Source organism: Lissotriton vulgaris, unplaced genomic scaffold (genome assembly GCF_964263255.1).
Source record: "Lissotriton vulgaris unplaced genomic scaffold, aLisVul1.2 SCAFFOLD_1646, whole genome shotgun sequence".
NCBI lineage: Eukaryota > Metazoa > Chordata > Amphibia > Caudata > Salamandridae > Lissotriton > Lissotriton vulgaris.
This window is the reverse complement of record NW_028251078.1, coordinates 131,764-146,630: the sequence shown is the minus strand read 5'-3', so window position 1 is coordinate 146,630 and position 14,867 is coordinate 131,764. Positions and strand designations below refer to the sequence as shown.

Below are 14,867 nucleotides of genomic sequence, written 5' to 3'. Positions count from 1 at the left end.
AACGTTACCATTGTGGGGGACCTTAATATTCACTTTGACGAACCTACTTGCAAGATTGGCTCTAGCTTGGTCGCCGATCTAGAAACCATGAACATACAACTCTGCAATTCGGGTCCTACGCACAGAGGGGTCCACTTGCTAGACCCCATATTTTCACACCTACCTAATATTTCACGCCAAAAAGCTCTGTCCTTACTTTGGTCTGACCATTTTTTCTCCCTATGTAAAATAGCATGCGCTGAATATGTGACTAAAACTATTACATCAGCTCATAATAATGCAAATGTCCTGTTCAAATTAGTTGGGGATCTCTCGGAAGCTACCTGTCATCCAACACGCCCGATACTTGATGAAGCACACTGTCAAGCTGTGGCGAGGTTTTTCATTGAAAAAGTAGAAAATATCTATGCTGAACTTGAAACGGCAACTATTAATAAGGAACAGCACATAATGAACTCACCCCCCACATTAGACTGCAAAAACCCAGTCGAGCCCCCGGAGTCGGCTACAACAATGAAAATAACAAACTGGCAACCTTTAGCCCCTCTGTTTTTTAATACTATTTTAACAGTCTCAAATCAAGCTCCCAAATGACCCACTTCCAGTCAATATCCTTCAAAAATTAAACTCCCTCTCACTAAAGATCGTTATGGAGTTACTTAATGCCTCAGCAGAATGGAAACAGGCAATGGTTCTTTCTCTTTTGAAGAAACCAACTGAGCCTTCCAACTTCCGGCCCATTTCCTTACTCTTTGTTTTTTCTAAGATCCTGGGAAAAACATGTGAACCTAAAGCTTACTCAGTTTGTGGAATCAAATACCATCTTACACAGGTCCTAATCAGACTTTAGAGCCGCATACTCCACAGAGTCTACTCTCTTGGGAGTTACAGAAACAATACGCCAGCATCTGGATAAAGGTGAAACTGTGGCATTCATCCTATTAGACCTGAGTGCCGCCTTTGACACAGTGTTTCATCTCACCCTTCTAAAAGCTCTCCAGGGCCTGTGGATTGCTGGCTCAGCTCTGGATTGGATTAAAATCTTCCTTACAGATAGGACTTTTCAGCTCTTCTCTCCATCTGCTTGTTCCAAGACCTATGCATCTCCTTATGGAGTACCACAGGGTTCGTTTCTCAGTCCCATATTATTTAACCTCTACGTCAGCCCTTTAGCAACCATTGCGGAAGAGGCTGCGTTGTCGATCTTCTCTTATGCGGATGACACCCAGCTTCTCTTTTCATTATCCGCCAATGATAACTTCAGGGTTTCATCCTTATAGGTAGAGCTGTATAAAATCGCCAACTGGATGCATACAAACTGGTTAAAGCTCAATCGGGGAAAGACGGAGGTCTTGGGGAAAGATAAAGATCTCTGGCGCCTGCACCATTGGCCACCAGAAATGGGTGAACTTCCTAAACCGGTGCAAACTGTAGGTAATTTGGGGATAGAGATTGATGATCAGCTGACTATGAAACAGCAAGTAGCTAAGACCACATCTATCTGCTTCACTATTTTTCAATGGCTCCATAAGATATTGTGGATGCTGCCTGAATATACTCAAAGAACAGTTATCCAGGCCTTAATCATGTCAAGGCTGGATTATGGCAACATCCTATGTCTTGGAGCAAATAGGGAGTTAGTACGCAAGTTGCAGGTGGTACAGAGCTCCCCGGCTAGGCTACTTTGTCATGTACCTAAAACATCTTCCATCACAGGTACTCTGTGTGGCCTTCACTGGCTCAGGATCGAGCACCGGACTAAATTTAAGGCTTTATGCTATATGCATAATATTAAACTAGGCACAGCACCCCATTAGCTATGTTCCCTAGCCCAGATAAATCTTCCCACTCCCCCACTCCGCTCCTCATCCCAAACCAATTTCCTAGTTCTCAGATTTAAACGCTCACGCATGGGTGGACGCTCATTTTCCTATCTGGCCCCTATGTTGTGGAATTCATTAGCCTCCTCACTCCGCCATGAAGTCAGCCACTAAAGCTTCCGCAAAGACCTTAAGACCTGGCTTTCAACCAGTAAATACTGTCTTCTGTTCGCAATTTTGCCTAGGTGCCGGGAAACCTCCGGATGGCTGTGCGCCTTATAGATTTAATTTAATAATAATAATAATAATAATAATAATAGTAATAATAATAATATTAATAATGACCTGGAAGTGGTAATGGTGCAATCCGAGGAGATTGAAATTGCCCTTGGTAATGGGTCTATGGCGTCAACTCAGGAGCGGTGATTACACAGAAGTCGATCATTTGCCAGTAACAGTGACACCACTGAGAGACCAGTGCTAATGAGCGCAGGAGTAAAAGTCAGTCAGTCAAGATGTATCGCACAGGTGTTGCCGGACATCCTATCTGAGAAAGATGCACATGCATTAACTTCTTGTGATGTACCCAGGAGGATTACTTCTTGTAACGTGGAAACATGTCTCTATGTTGGTGTCTCTAGGACGATGCAAGGTCTATGACACTAGGTCACGTGCTTCTTAATCCACCAATGGGAGGAGGCGGGTGAATCAATTTTAATACATTGTTTGTAACTGTCATAACTATTATTTTTTTACAAGTAAGGTATTTTATAGTTTGGTTAAACTAAAATAAAGTATTTATTAAACTCATTGAATTGCAGCTCTGTAAGGCCACCAACCCACTGGGGCTGATCCTGAAGACTATACAATGTGTGTGTATTTGTAATCAGTGCTGGAGACTACACAATGTGTGTGTATTTGTAATCAGTGCTGGAGACTACACAATGTGTGTGTATTTGTAATCTGTGCTGGAGACTACTCAATGTGTGTGTATTTGTAATCAGCGCTGAAGTCTTCACAATGTGTGTGCATTTGTAATCAGTGCTGGAGACTACACAATGTGTGTGTATTTGTAATCAGTGTCAGAGACTAAACAATGTGTGTGTATTTGTAATCGGTGCTGGAAACTACACAATGTGTGTATTTGTAATCAGTGCTGAAGTCTTCACAATGTGTGCGTATTTGTAATCAGTGTCAGGGACTACAATTTATTTATTTATTTATTAAGCAACTTGTATCGCGCAGACTAAACCCGAAGGTATCAAGGCGCCTACCAAAGTCAATAAACAGAAAGTACAGAATACCACTACGGGTATGCAAGTGTGAAAAGATGAGTTTTAAGCGCGGATCTAAAAGTTTGCAAAGAGGGGCTAGATCTTACTTTCAGAGGGAGGGCATTCCACCACTTGGGTGCCAGAAAGAAAAAGGCCTTACCTCCCCATCTTGCTTTTCTGACACGGGGTACAGAGAGGAGGAGTTTGTGACTGGAGCGAAGATTCCTACTAGGGTTATGCCGAGAAAGAATGGATCCCATGCTTGTAGGGCTGGGTTTAGCAAGAGCTTTATACACCAGGCACATGGATTTGAAAAGGATCCGATATTCAACAGGGAGCCAGTGCAGTTGTTTTCGGGCTTCAGTGGCAGAGGCACGTTTTGGTAGGTCAAGAGCAAATCTCGCTGCCGCGTTCTGGACCACCTGCAAGCGCTGTAGGTGACTCTTGTTCAGCCCTGCATACAGCGCATTGCAGTAGTCCAGTCGCGAGCCCAGAAAAGCGACAGCAAGTTGCTTTCTTGCCTGGGGTGACAAGAAGTGCCTGATTTTCCTCAGTGTGTGGATAATCCCCCAGCAGGTCGAAACAGTCCTGTTGACCTGTTGGCACATACTAAGGTTGGGGTCGATCATAACTCCCAAGTTTTTTGCTGACAAGGTGGGCTCTGGACATGCGCCCAGCGAGTTTGGCCACCACTCCGCCGACCAGATCGATTCCTTTCCTCCAAAAACCATCACCTCCGTCTTCTCCCCATTCAGCTTTAGTGAATTGTGGATCATCCACTGGCCAACTGCCTCCATGCACGATCTAAAATTGGCGGCAGTTGACGTAGCTGGCTGGGAGAGAGAGACTAGGATCTGGGTGTCGTCCGCGTAGGAAACTACCTCCATCCCAAAAGATCTAATAAGTCTGGCAAGGGGGATCACGTAGATATTAAAAAGGGTAGGACTAAGCGCTGACCCTTGGGGGACCCCACATTGCACAGACAGGGATGGAGATAGAAATGAACCCAGCATTATCCTTTGTTCTCTATGGTCGAGAAAAGAGGAAAGGAGTTCCAGAGCAGACCCGCGGACCCCAATCTCCCTCAGGCGAGATGTTAACACCACAGGAGAAAGGGTGTCGAAGGCCGCTGTGAGGTCTAGAAGGATCAGGAGGGAGGTCTGACCCTCATCAACTCTGGTGCGGATGGTATCCAGCACTATGGTGAGGGCAGACTCGGTGCTATGTTCCCTCCTGAACCCATGCTGGGAAAGATCCAAACAACCCGAGCTCTCCACAAATGCAGCCAGATGTTTATTTAGATAGGCTTCGAGCATCTTTGCGGGAGCCGGGAGCAGTGAAATGGGGCGAAAGTTCTTTAACACCCCGGGGTCCAGAGAAGGCTTTTTAAGCAAGGGTTTTACAACAGCATTTTTCCACTGTTGGGGAAAAATGCCTTCCTTCATCGCTCTGTTCATGATGTCAGCCAGAGGAGGAAGGAGAGATTCTCTGCACTGCTTGAGGATCTTTAGCGGGCAGACATCCAGCGGAGAGCCAGATTTGGTTTTATCAAGCAGGATTTCAAGATCCTGACAGGAAAGGGGAGGAAAGGAAATCAATTCCTGATGTTGAGAGGATTCCGCAACACTGGGCTCAGGGAGAGCAGGCAGCAGGGGGACGGCGGTCAGGGATTTTTGGACCTCCAAAGCAGCATAGATGTCAGCAATTTTTGACTGAAAAAAGGCAGCTATCTTGTTGCACAGGTCCTGAGAAGCAACCACAGGATCCGGTGTCTGAAGGGTCGTAAGGGAATCGACAATCCTGAAGAGTTCTCTAGGAGATGACGATGAGGAGGTGAGTGCCGTAAAGTATTCCTGCTTGGTCTTAATAACTTCTAGTTTGTAGTTTTTAAGCAGGACCCTATGGGCTTCTCTGTCCTTAGAGGCCCAGCTAGAGTGCCATAGGCGCTCCTGCCTTCTTACTTCCTGTCTCCGAAGCCGGAGCTGTTCGGAGAACCAGGGAGCGGAGGGTCTTTTCCTCGCAGAATAGCAAGACCATGCGGGAGCAAGCTCCTCCATGGCCTCAGCAATGGTATTTTCAAATAAAGAGACCGCAGTGGAGGTATCTGCCTCCCGGGGAATGGACAAACTGGTTGTCCATGGAAGGAAGGAGTCTTCCCTGATCTTTTTAAGGTTCCTTCGCACTTCCGTGGTGCTCGAGGCCCTTCTAATATAGCCCCGTGCGGGATACAACATGTTGAAGGGAACGGCCAGATGGTCCGACCAGGAGAGATGGAAGGGGCTGGCAACTGACAGCCTAGGGTCGTTGGAGAAAATACCATCGAGCGTGTGCCCCGCTCGGTGGGTGGGACCGTTCACCAGCTGGGTGAGTCCGCAGGCTGACATTATTTCTACCAGGGAGATCGTGTCGTGAGCCTCCAATAGCTCGAGATGAAAATTGAAATCACCTAGAATGGTCAGATTTTGTCGGCCAAAATAGGGTTCCAGAACCTGCATCAGTTTCAGCCCAAATCCTGCTCTTGGGCCAGGAGGGCGGTATACCAAGATTCCATTAAATGCTGGGTTAGCAGAATCAGAGAGGGAAAAGTATAAGACCTGGAATGTGTCCTTAGGGTCAGAAAGGGGTATAGTGTGGCAGTGAAATTTGTCCTGATATAAAATGGCCAGACCACCGCCAACACGGCCTGATCTGTCCAATCGAGTAAGGCAGTAGCCCTCAGGGACCGCTTCAACCAGATCAGGACCGGAGGAGTCTTTAGCCCAGGTCTCCGTAATAAAGACCCAAGAAGGTGTTTTATCTAAGACCAGTTCCTTGAATGCAATGTTATTTTTAATAAGCGAGCGAGCGTTGAGAAGAAGACAGGACTCGCTGGGGTTTTTAGGTGTTGATAAGGAGCCGGGTTCTGAAGGAGCAGAGGCAAGCGTGAGCAGAGGCTCATCCGCCTCAGTCGGAAAGCACACACATCTGGGACGTGTCAAATAATCCTCGGGTCTGTAGCGATGAGAGCAAGGGGCAGGAGCGGGCTTCAACCGCAGCATCTCCCTAAAAGAGTATTTCAGGACAGGGGCGCCTACCTTGTAAAGGCCAGTAGTCCAGCCGTCCAGCCCGTCCTACAAGGTGTGTGTGTATTTGTAATCTGTGCTGGAGACTACTCAATGTGTGTGTATTTGTAATAAGCGCTGAAGTCTTCACAATGTGTGTGTATTTGTAATCAGTGTTGGAGACTACACAATGTGTGTGTATTTGTAATCAGTGTTGGAGACTAAACAATGTGTGTGTATTTGTAATCGGTGCTGGAGACTACACAATGAGTGTATTTGTAATCAGTGCTGAAGTCTTCACAATGTGTGTGTATTTGTAAGTAGTGCTGGAGACTACACAATGTGTGTGTATCTGTAAGTAGTGCTGGAGACTACACGATGTGTGTGTATTTGTAAGTAGTGCTGGAGACGACACAATGTGTGTGTATTTGTAATCAGTGTCGGAGACTATACAATGTGTGTGTATTTGTAATCAGTGCTGAACTCTACACAATGTGTGTGTATTTGTAATCAGTGATGAAGTCTTCACAATATGTGTGTATTTGTAATCAGTGTAGAAGACTACACAATGTGTGTGTATTTGTAATCAGTGCTGGAGACTACACAATGTGTGTGTATTTGTAATCAGTGTCGGAGACTGTAATCAGTGTCGGCGACTACACAATGTGTGTGTATTTGTAATTTGTTTTGGAGACTACACAGTGTGTGTGTCTTTGTAATCAGTGTCGAAGACTACACAATGTGTGTGTATTTGTAATCGGTGCTGGAGACTACACAATGTGTGTTTATTTGTAATCAGTGCTAGAGACTGCACAATGTGTGGGTATGTGTAATCAGTGTCAGAGACTACACAGTGTGTGTGTATTTGTAATCAGTGCTGTAGACTACACAGTGTGTGTGTATTTGTAATCAGTGCTGAAGTCTTCACAATGTGTGTGTATTTGTAATCAGTGTCAGGGACTACACAACGTGGGTGTCTTTGTAATCAGTGCTGGTCTTCACAATGTGTGTGTATTTGAAATCAGTGTCAGAGACTACACAATGTGTGTGTATTTGTAATCAGTGCTGGAGAGTACTCAATGTGTGTGTATTTGTAATCAGCGCTGAAGTCTCCACAATGTGTGTGTATTTGTATTCAGTGCTGGAGACTACACAGTGTGTGAATTTGTAATCAGTGCTGGAGACTACTCAATGTGCGTGTATTTGTAATCAGTGCTGAAGTCTTCACAATGTGTGTGCATTTGTAATCATTGTCATGGATTACACGATGTGTGTGTATTTGTAATCTGTGCCGGAGACTACACAATGTGTGTGTATCGGTAAGTAGTGCTGGAGACTACACGATGTGTGTGTATTTGTAAGTAGTGCTGGAGACTACACAATATGTGTGTATTTGTAATCAGACCTGGAGACTACACAATGTGTGTGTAATTGTTAGTAGTGCTGGAGACGACACCATGTGTGTGTATTTGTAATCAGTGTCGGAGACTATACAATGTGTGTGTATTTGTAATCAGTGCTGAACTCTACACAATGTGTGTGTATTTGTATTCAGTGATGAAGTCTTCACAATATGTGTGTATTTGTATTCAGTGTAGAAGACTACACAATGTGTGTGTATTTGTAATCAGTGCTGGAGACTATACAATGTGTGTCTATTTGTAATCAGTGTCGGAGACTGTAATCAGTGTCGGCGACTATACAATGTGTGTGTATTTGTAATTTGTGTTGGAGACTACACAGTGTGTGCGTCTTTGTAATCAGTGTCGAAGACTACACAATGTGTGTGTATTTGTAATCGGTGCTGGAGACTACACAATGTGTGTTTTTTTGTAATCAGCGCTAGAGACTGCACAATGTGTGGGTATGTGTAATCAGTGTCGGAGACTACACAGTGTGTGTGTATTTGTAATCAGTGCTGGAGACTACACAGTGTGTGTGTATTTGTAATCAGTGCTGAAGTCTTCACAATGTGTGTGTATTTGTAATCAGTGTCAGGGACTACACAATGTGGGTGTCTTTGTAATCAGTGCTGGTCTTCACAATGTGTGTGTATTTGTAATCAGTGCTGGAGAGTACTCAATGTGTGTGTATTTGTAATCAGCGCTGAAGTCTTCACAATGTGTGTGTATTTGTAATCAGTGCTGGAGACTACACAGTGTGTGTGTGTTTGTTATCAGTGCTGAAGTCTTCACAATGTGTGTGTATTTGTAATCAGTGTCAGGGACTACACAATGTGTGTGTCTTTGTAATCAGTGCTGGTCTTCACAATGTGTGTGTATTTGTAATAAGTGTCGGAGACTACACAATGTGTGTGTATTTGTAATCAGTGCTGGAGACTACTCAATGTGTGTGTATTTGTAAACAGCTCTGAAGTCTTCACAATGTGTGTGTATTTGTAATCAGTGTTAGGGACTACACAATGTGTGTGTGTTTGTAATCGGTGCCGAAGACTACACAATGTGTGTGTATCTGTAATCAGAGCTGGATACTACACAATGTGTGTGCATTTGTAAGTAGTGCTGGAGACTACACAATGTGTGTGTATTTGTAAGTAGAGCTGGAGACTACACAATGTGTGTGGATTTGTAATCAGAGCTGGAGACTACACAATGTATGTGTAATTGTAAGTAGTGCTGGAGACTACACAATGTGTGTGTATTATTAATCAGTGTCGGAGACCACACAATGTGTGTGTATTTGTAAGTAGCGCTGGAGACTACACAATGTGTGTTTATTTATAATCAGAGCTGGAGACTACACAATGTGTGTGTATTTGTAAGTAGTGCTGGACACTACACAATGTGTGTGTATTTGTAATCAGTGCTGGAGACTACACAATGTGTGTGTATTTGTAAGTAGTGCTGGAGACTACACAATGTTTGTGTGTTTGTAATCAGAGCTGAAGACTAAACAATGTGTGTGTATTTGTAATCAGAGCTGGAGACTACATAATGTGTGTGTATTTGTAATCGCTGCTGTCCCCAGAAGGTCATGAACGTAATTCCAGTTAACCTGTTACAAGTGGTTTCTTCTAATCTCATTTGCTGGCGTGAGTGAATTTGATGAACTGCAGTGGAGACATTATATGTGATTCCTGTTGTGTAGCGGGACTTGTGAATTGTGTTGTGGTGGGATGGATGAAAACACAGATACTTGGGTTTTGGGTAACACCGGCTTTATTGATTTCAACAATCGCCTTCGCCGCGTCACACTTCTATAATAGGGCAGCGGTGGTTCGGTGTCCCGACGCGCTGGTGAGCTTCTCTCCTGCCGCTGTTCCACGCCTGGTTTTCCTCTCTCCCGTGGACTTCTCGGAGATGTAGTCGCTCTCACTTCCGTCTTGGTTGTCGGGTCTCGGGAAGCAAAACAACAAAAGAATAGACCCGCTTTAGTCAAGCACTCTGGTTCTGCGTGCGTGATAAGGGAAGGAGAGTGAGGGCTGTCACACGTGCACAAGAAAACCACGTCGTGGCGGTGGTGAAATGAGGGGGTGGGGGAAAATGCAGGGATAACGCCGCCGAGTGATCTAAGGAGGTTTAAAACCTCTTCTAACTGCCCAGCCCACGATACGATCACGTACCTGGCTGAGCCACGCTTCCCTTGAAGCGCGGCTGGGCGGAACGCCTTGTCGTTGGCCTCCTGGCTCTCCACTCAGTTGCCTCGCCTCCTCGGCCGAATCCTCTTCCGTCTCCCGCTTGTCACTGTCCTTGCCTTCTCCACTCCCAACGCCTCCGCCTCCTCTCCACACGTCCTCGTCTCCTCTGGGTGATGAACACTCTGGGACCTCGGGAGAGCCGGTATTTACTTTGCAGCTCCAGCTGACCAGGGGGCGTGTCCGGGCTCGAACTCAGCCCAGTTAAAGAAACAGTGTCCTTCTTCATCGCGTGGGCCAGTTGAAGGGAAGGGAGTCGCTGTTTTCCAGACCTCAGGCTGCTGCATCGGAGACAAAGAGGGGTATAGACATGTAGGGGTGCCGGAGAAGTGGGACCCTCCTCCGCCTCCTGGTCACATGTGTCTTTTGGAATATTATATGAACCATAAAATGTTGCTTATATATTTAGGTCAATGTCCTAGTGCCCATGTGCTCAACCAGGATGTAGTGGAAACCAGTTGCAGGTGGTCAAATGGGACTTACAAGGAATGAAGTAGGCACATGTATGACGTGACACCAGTGCATGTGCATGATATGTAGATACCTTTGTTACACGTACCTCCAGCTGTAGCTTCATTTCTTTACCTTTGTGTGTCTTTTCTGTGCCTGTCTGTCTCACACTTTCTTAATTCACTCCCAGTGCCTGTGTCTCTCACACTCTCTTAACTCACTTCCAGCACCTGAGTCTCAGTCTCTAAGGGGCATATGTATCAACATCCATGTTTGCGATTCTCAAATAGCGATTTTTTGAGAATCGCTATTTGAGAATCGCAAAATGGTATGTATGTAGAAAATCGCATTTTTTTGCGATTTCTTAATATTCCTTAATTGCGATTTGCAAATTGTGAATCGCAATTAAGGAATTTTTTTCATTCATTTCTTTGGGCCAGGAGGCCCATATGAATGAATGGGAAGTTATTCTCAAATGGCGATTCGCAATTTGAGAATCACAAATTGAGAATGATTTCAAGGGTGCAAGGGTGTCATAAGGACACCCTGCTGCACCCCCTGAAATTTACATGTGTGCGGATATGGCGCACATACATGCCATAAGGGTGTGTATGAGCACCACATGGCACCTTTACAAATGCCAAAAACTGCATTTGTGAAAGAAATCGCAAATTATGGTGGTAATTTGCGATTTCTTAAGGTGAAATTGCAAAACTTGATTGCTTCTTACATAGCATTTAAGAAATCGCTTTTTGCGATTCCTTAAATGCTTGCGCATAATTAAGGAATCACAAATGTTGCCATTCCTTAATTTTGCAATGCGATTTTCATCATACATCGCATATGCCGATTATTTGGTCGCAAACGCTGCTTTTTTGCGAATCGCAGCGTTTGCTACAAAAAGAACAGATGATACATCTGCCCCCTAAGTCACTCACTCACTCCCAGTGCCTGTGTCTTTCACTCTCGTAACTCACTCCCAGTGTCTCAGTCTCCCTGAGGTCCCTCTCTTGCGCTCTCTTGTGCTTTCTGATTCTGTGTTCAGAGTCTGTGCATTTCGTGCCTGTGTTTGTGTAAACATTGGTGTTTGCCTGTGTCAGTGCCTGCAGCGTGTGCAGTACCTGTGAGTGACGGATGGAAGCAGCTGTCCTGCTGTCTGGCTGTAAGGACAGAAAGAGTCCGATGTCTGTCTGTCCTTGAAGGAGCTGAATGTATAAGCAGATTGGAAATAAAATGTTTCTGAGGTGTGGTGCTGTTATTTTTGTAGTCCTACAGTGTGGAGGATAATAAAATAATCAGCTGTTGTGAGTTACTTTTGGAAGAAACATAAAAGGTGTTGTTTCCGCCCGGTCTCGAACCGGGGACCTTTCGCGTGTTAGGCGAACGTGATAACTTTCGCGTGTTAGGCGAACGTGATAACCACTACACTACGGAAACCCACATGTCCCATATGCTCATGACTGCATCTCAAATAAGGCCTTGTGCTGGCGTGTGGCTCTGTGAGGGCCCGTATTGAATGTAGCATTGACTGGAGGTGACGCACTGACTCCACAGAAATGAAAGATGCACGTGCACGCCCATTGTGTATGACTGAACATCACTGCCGCCTGCACCGGTATGTGAACTTTGTTCATATCTAATAGGCCTTTCACTGAACACTCAGCAGTGACTGATGCACAGATAAGAAGCATCTCAGGACATGTAATAGGCAACTCACCGAGTGCAGAGCACTGAACGCTGCACAGCGGGGAGCAGTCACTGAAGTCAGATCACTTAACCCTGCACAGCGGAGAGCAGTCACTGAAGTCAGATCACTTAACCCTGCACAGCGGGGAGCAGTCACTGAAGTCAGATCACTTAACCCTGCACAGCGGAGAGCAGTCACTGAAGTCAGATCACTTAACCCTGCACAGCGGGGAGCAGTCACTGAAGTCAGATCACTTAACCCTGCACAGCGGGGAGCAGTCACTGAAGTCAGATCACTTAACCCTGCACAGCGGAGAGCAGTCACTGAAGTCAGATCACTTAACCCTGCACAGCGGGGAGCAGTCACTGAAGTCAGATCACTTAACCCTGCACAGCGGAGAGCAGTCACTGAAGTCAGATCACTTAACCCTGCACAGCGGGGAGCAGTCACTGAAGTCAGATCACTTAACCCTGCACAGCGGAGAGCAGTCACTGAAGTCAGATCACTTAACCCTGCACAGCGGGGAGCCGTCACTGAATTCAGATCACTGAACGCTGCACAGCGGGGAGCAGTCACTGAAGTCAGATCACTTAACCCTGCACAGCGGGGAGCCGTCACTGAATTCAGATCACTGAACGCTGCACAGCGGGGAGCAGTCACTGAAGTCAGATCACTTAACCCTGCACAGCGGGGAGCAGTCACTGAAGTCAGATCACTTAACCCTGCACAGCGGAGAGCAGTCACTGAAGTCAGATCACTTAACCCTGCACAGCGGGAGCAGTCACTGAAGTCAGATCACTTAACCCTGCACAGCGGGGAGCAGTCACTGAAGTCAGATCACTTAACCCTGCACAGCGGAGAGCAGTCACTGAAGTCAGATCACTTAACCCTGCACAGCGGGGAGCAGTCACTGAAGTCAGATCACTTAACCCTGCACAGCGGGGAGCAGTCACTGAAGTCAGATCACTTAACCCTGCACAGCGGAGAGCAGTCACTGAAGTCAGATCACTTAACCCTGCACAGCGGGGAGCCGTCACTGAATTCAGATCACTGAACGCTGCACAGCGGGGAGCAGTCACAGAATTCAGATCACTTAACCCTGCACAGCAGAGAGCAGTCACTGAAGTCAGATCACTGAACCCTGCACAGCGGGGAGCCGTCACTGAATGCAGATCACTGAACCCTGCACAGCGGGGAGCCGTCACTGAATGCAGATCACTAAACCCTGCACAGCGGGGAGCCGTCACTGAATTCAGATCACTGAACGCTGCACAGCGGGGAGTAGTCACAGAATTCAGATCACTTAACCCTGCACAGCGGAGAGCAGTCACTGAAGTCAGATCACTTAACCCTGCACAGCGGGGAGCAGTCACTGAAGTCAGATCACTTAACCCTGCACAGCGGAGAGCAGTCACTGAAGTCAGATCACTTAACCCTGCACAGCGGGGAGCAGTCACTGAAGTCAGATCACTTAACCCTGCACAGCGGGGAGCAGTCACTGAAGTCAGATCACTTAACCCTGCACAGCGGAGAGCAGTCACTGAAGTCAGATCACTTAACCCTGCACAGCGGGGAGCAGTCACTGAAGTCAGATCACTTAACCCTGCACAGCGGAGAGCAGTCACTGAAGTCAGATCACTTAACCCTGCACAGCGGGGAGCAGTCACTGAAGTCAGATCACTTAACCCTGCACAGCGGAGAGCAGTCACTGAAGTCAGATCACTTAACCCTGCACAGCGGGGAGCCGTCACTGAATTCAGATCACTGAACGCTGCACAGCGGGGAGCAGTCACTGAAGTCAGATCACTTAACCCTGCACAGCGGAGAGCAGTCACTGAAGTCAGATCACTTAACCCTGCACAGCGGGGAGCCGTCACTGAATTCAGATCACTGAACGCTGCACAGCGGGGAGCAGTCACTGAAGTCAGATCACTTAACCCTGCACAGCGGGGAGCCGTCACTGAATTCAGATCACTGAACGCTGCACAGCGGGGAGCAGTCACTGAAGTCAGATCACTTAACCCTGCACAGCGGGGAGCCGTCACTGAATTCAGATCACTGAACGCTGCACAGCGGGGAGCAGTCACTGAAGTCAGATCACTTAACCCTGCACAGCGGAGAGCAGTCACTGAAGTCAGATCACTTAACCCTGCACAGCGGGGAGCCGTCACTGAATTCAGATCACTGAACGCTGCACAGCGGGGAGCAGTCACAGAATTCAGATCACTTAACCCTGCACAGCGGAGAGCAGTCACTGAAGTCAGATCACTGAACCCTGCACAGCGGGGAGCCGTCACTGAATGCAGATCACTGAACCCTGCACAGCGGGGAGCCGTCACTGAATGCAGATCACTTAACCCTGCACAGCGGGGAGCCGTCACTGAATTCAGATCACTGAACGCTGCACAGCGGGGAGTAGTCACAGAATTCAGATCACTTAACCCTGCACAGCGGAGAGCAGTCACTGAAGTCAGATCACTGAACCCTGCACAGCTGGGAGCCGTCACTGAATGCAGATCACTGAACCCTGCACAGCGGGGAGCCGTCACTGAATGCAGATCACTTAATCCTGCACAGCGGAGAGCAGTCACTGAAGTCAGATCACTGAACCCTGCACAGCTGGGAGCCGTCACTGAATGCAGATCACTGAACCCTGCACAGCGGGGAGCCGTCACTGAATGCAGATCACTTAACCCTGCACAGCGGGGAGCCGTCACTGAATTCAGATCACTGAACCCTGCACAGCTGGGAGCAGTCACTGAATGCTCTCCCGGTCAGCCATACTCCCGATGGGGGAAACATGATTGTATCGCATTGCAATGTGATTGTGTGAAGTCTGCACCAGGAGGTGAGATGAGGGCAAATCAGGATACAAACCCTGCGCCCCCTGAAAGTAAATAGGACCCCGCGGATGTGCTGGGTGCCCTGGTGGCAGGGGCG

The 14,867-nt window shown here is 47.1% G+C and overlaps 1 non-coding gene across 1 annotated transcript; it reads right to left on the bottom strand.

Annotated features, from left to right (window-relative positions):
- Window positions 1–11,577: 11,577 nt before the first annotated feature.
- Window positions 11,578–11,677, bottom strand: TRNAV-AAC (transfer RNA valine (anticodon AAC)). Its single transcript has 2 exons — window positions 11,641–11,677; window positions 11,578–11,613 (listed from the first exon to the last, which is right to left on the bottom strand). It is a non-coding gene; the product is annotated as a tRNA-Val (tRNA).
- Window positions 11,678–14,867: the final 3,190 nt, after the last annotated feature.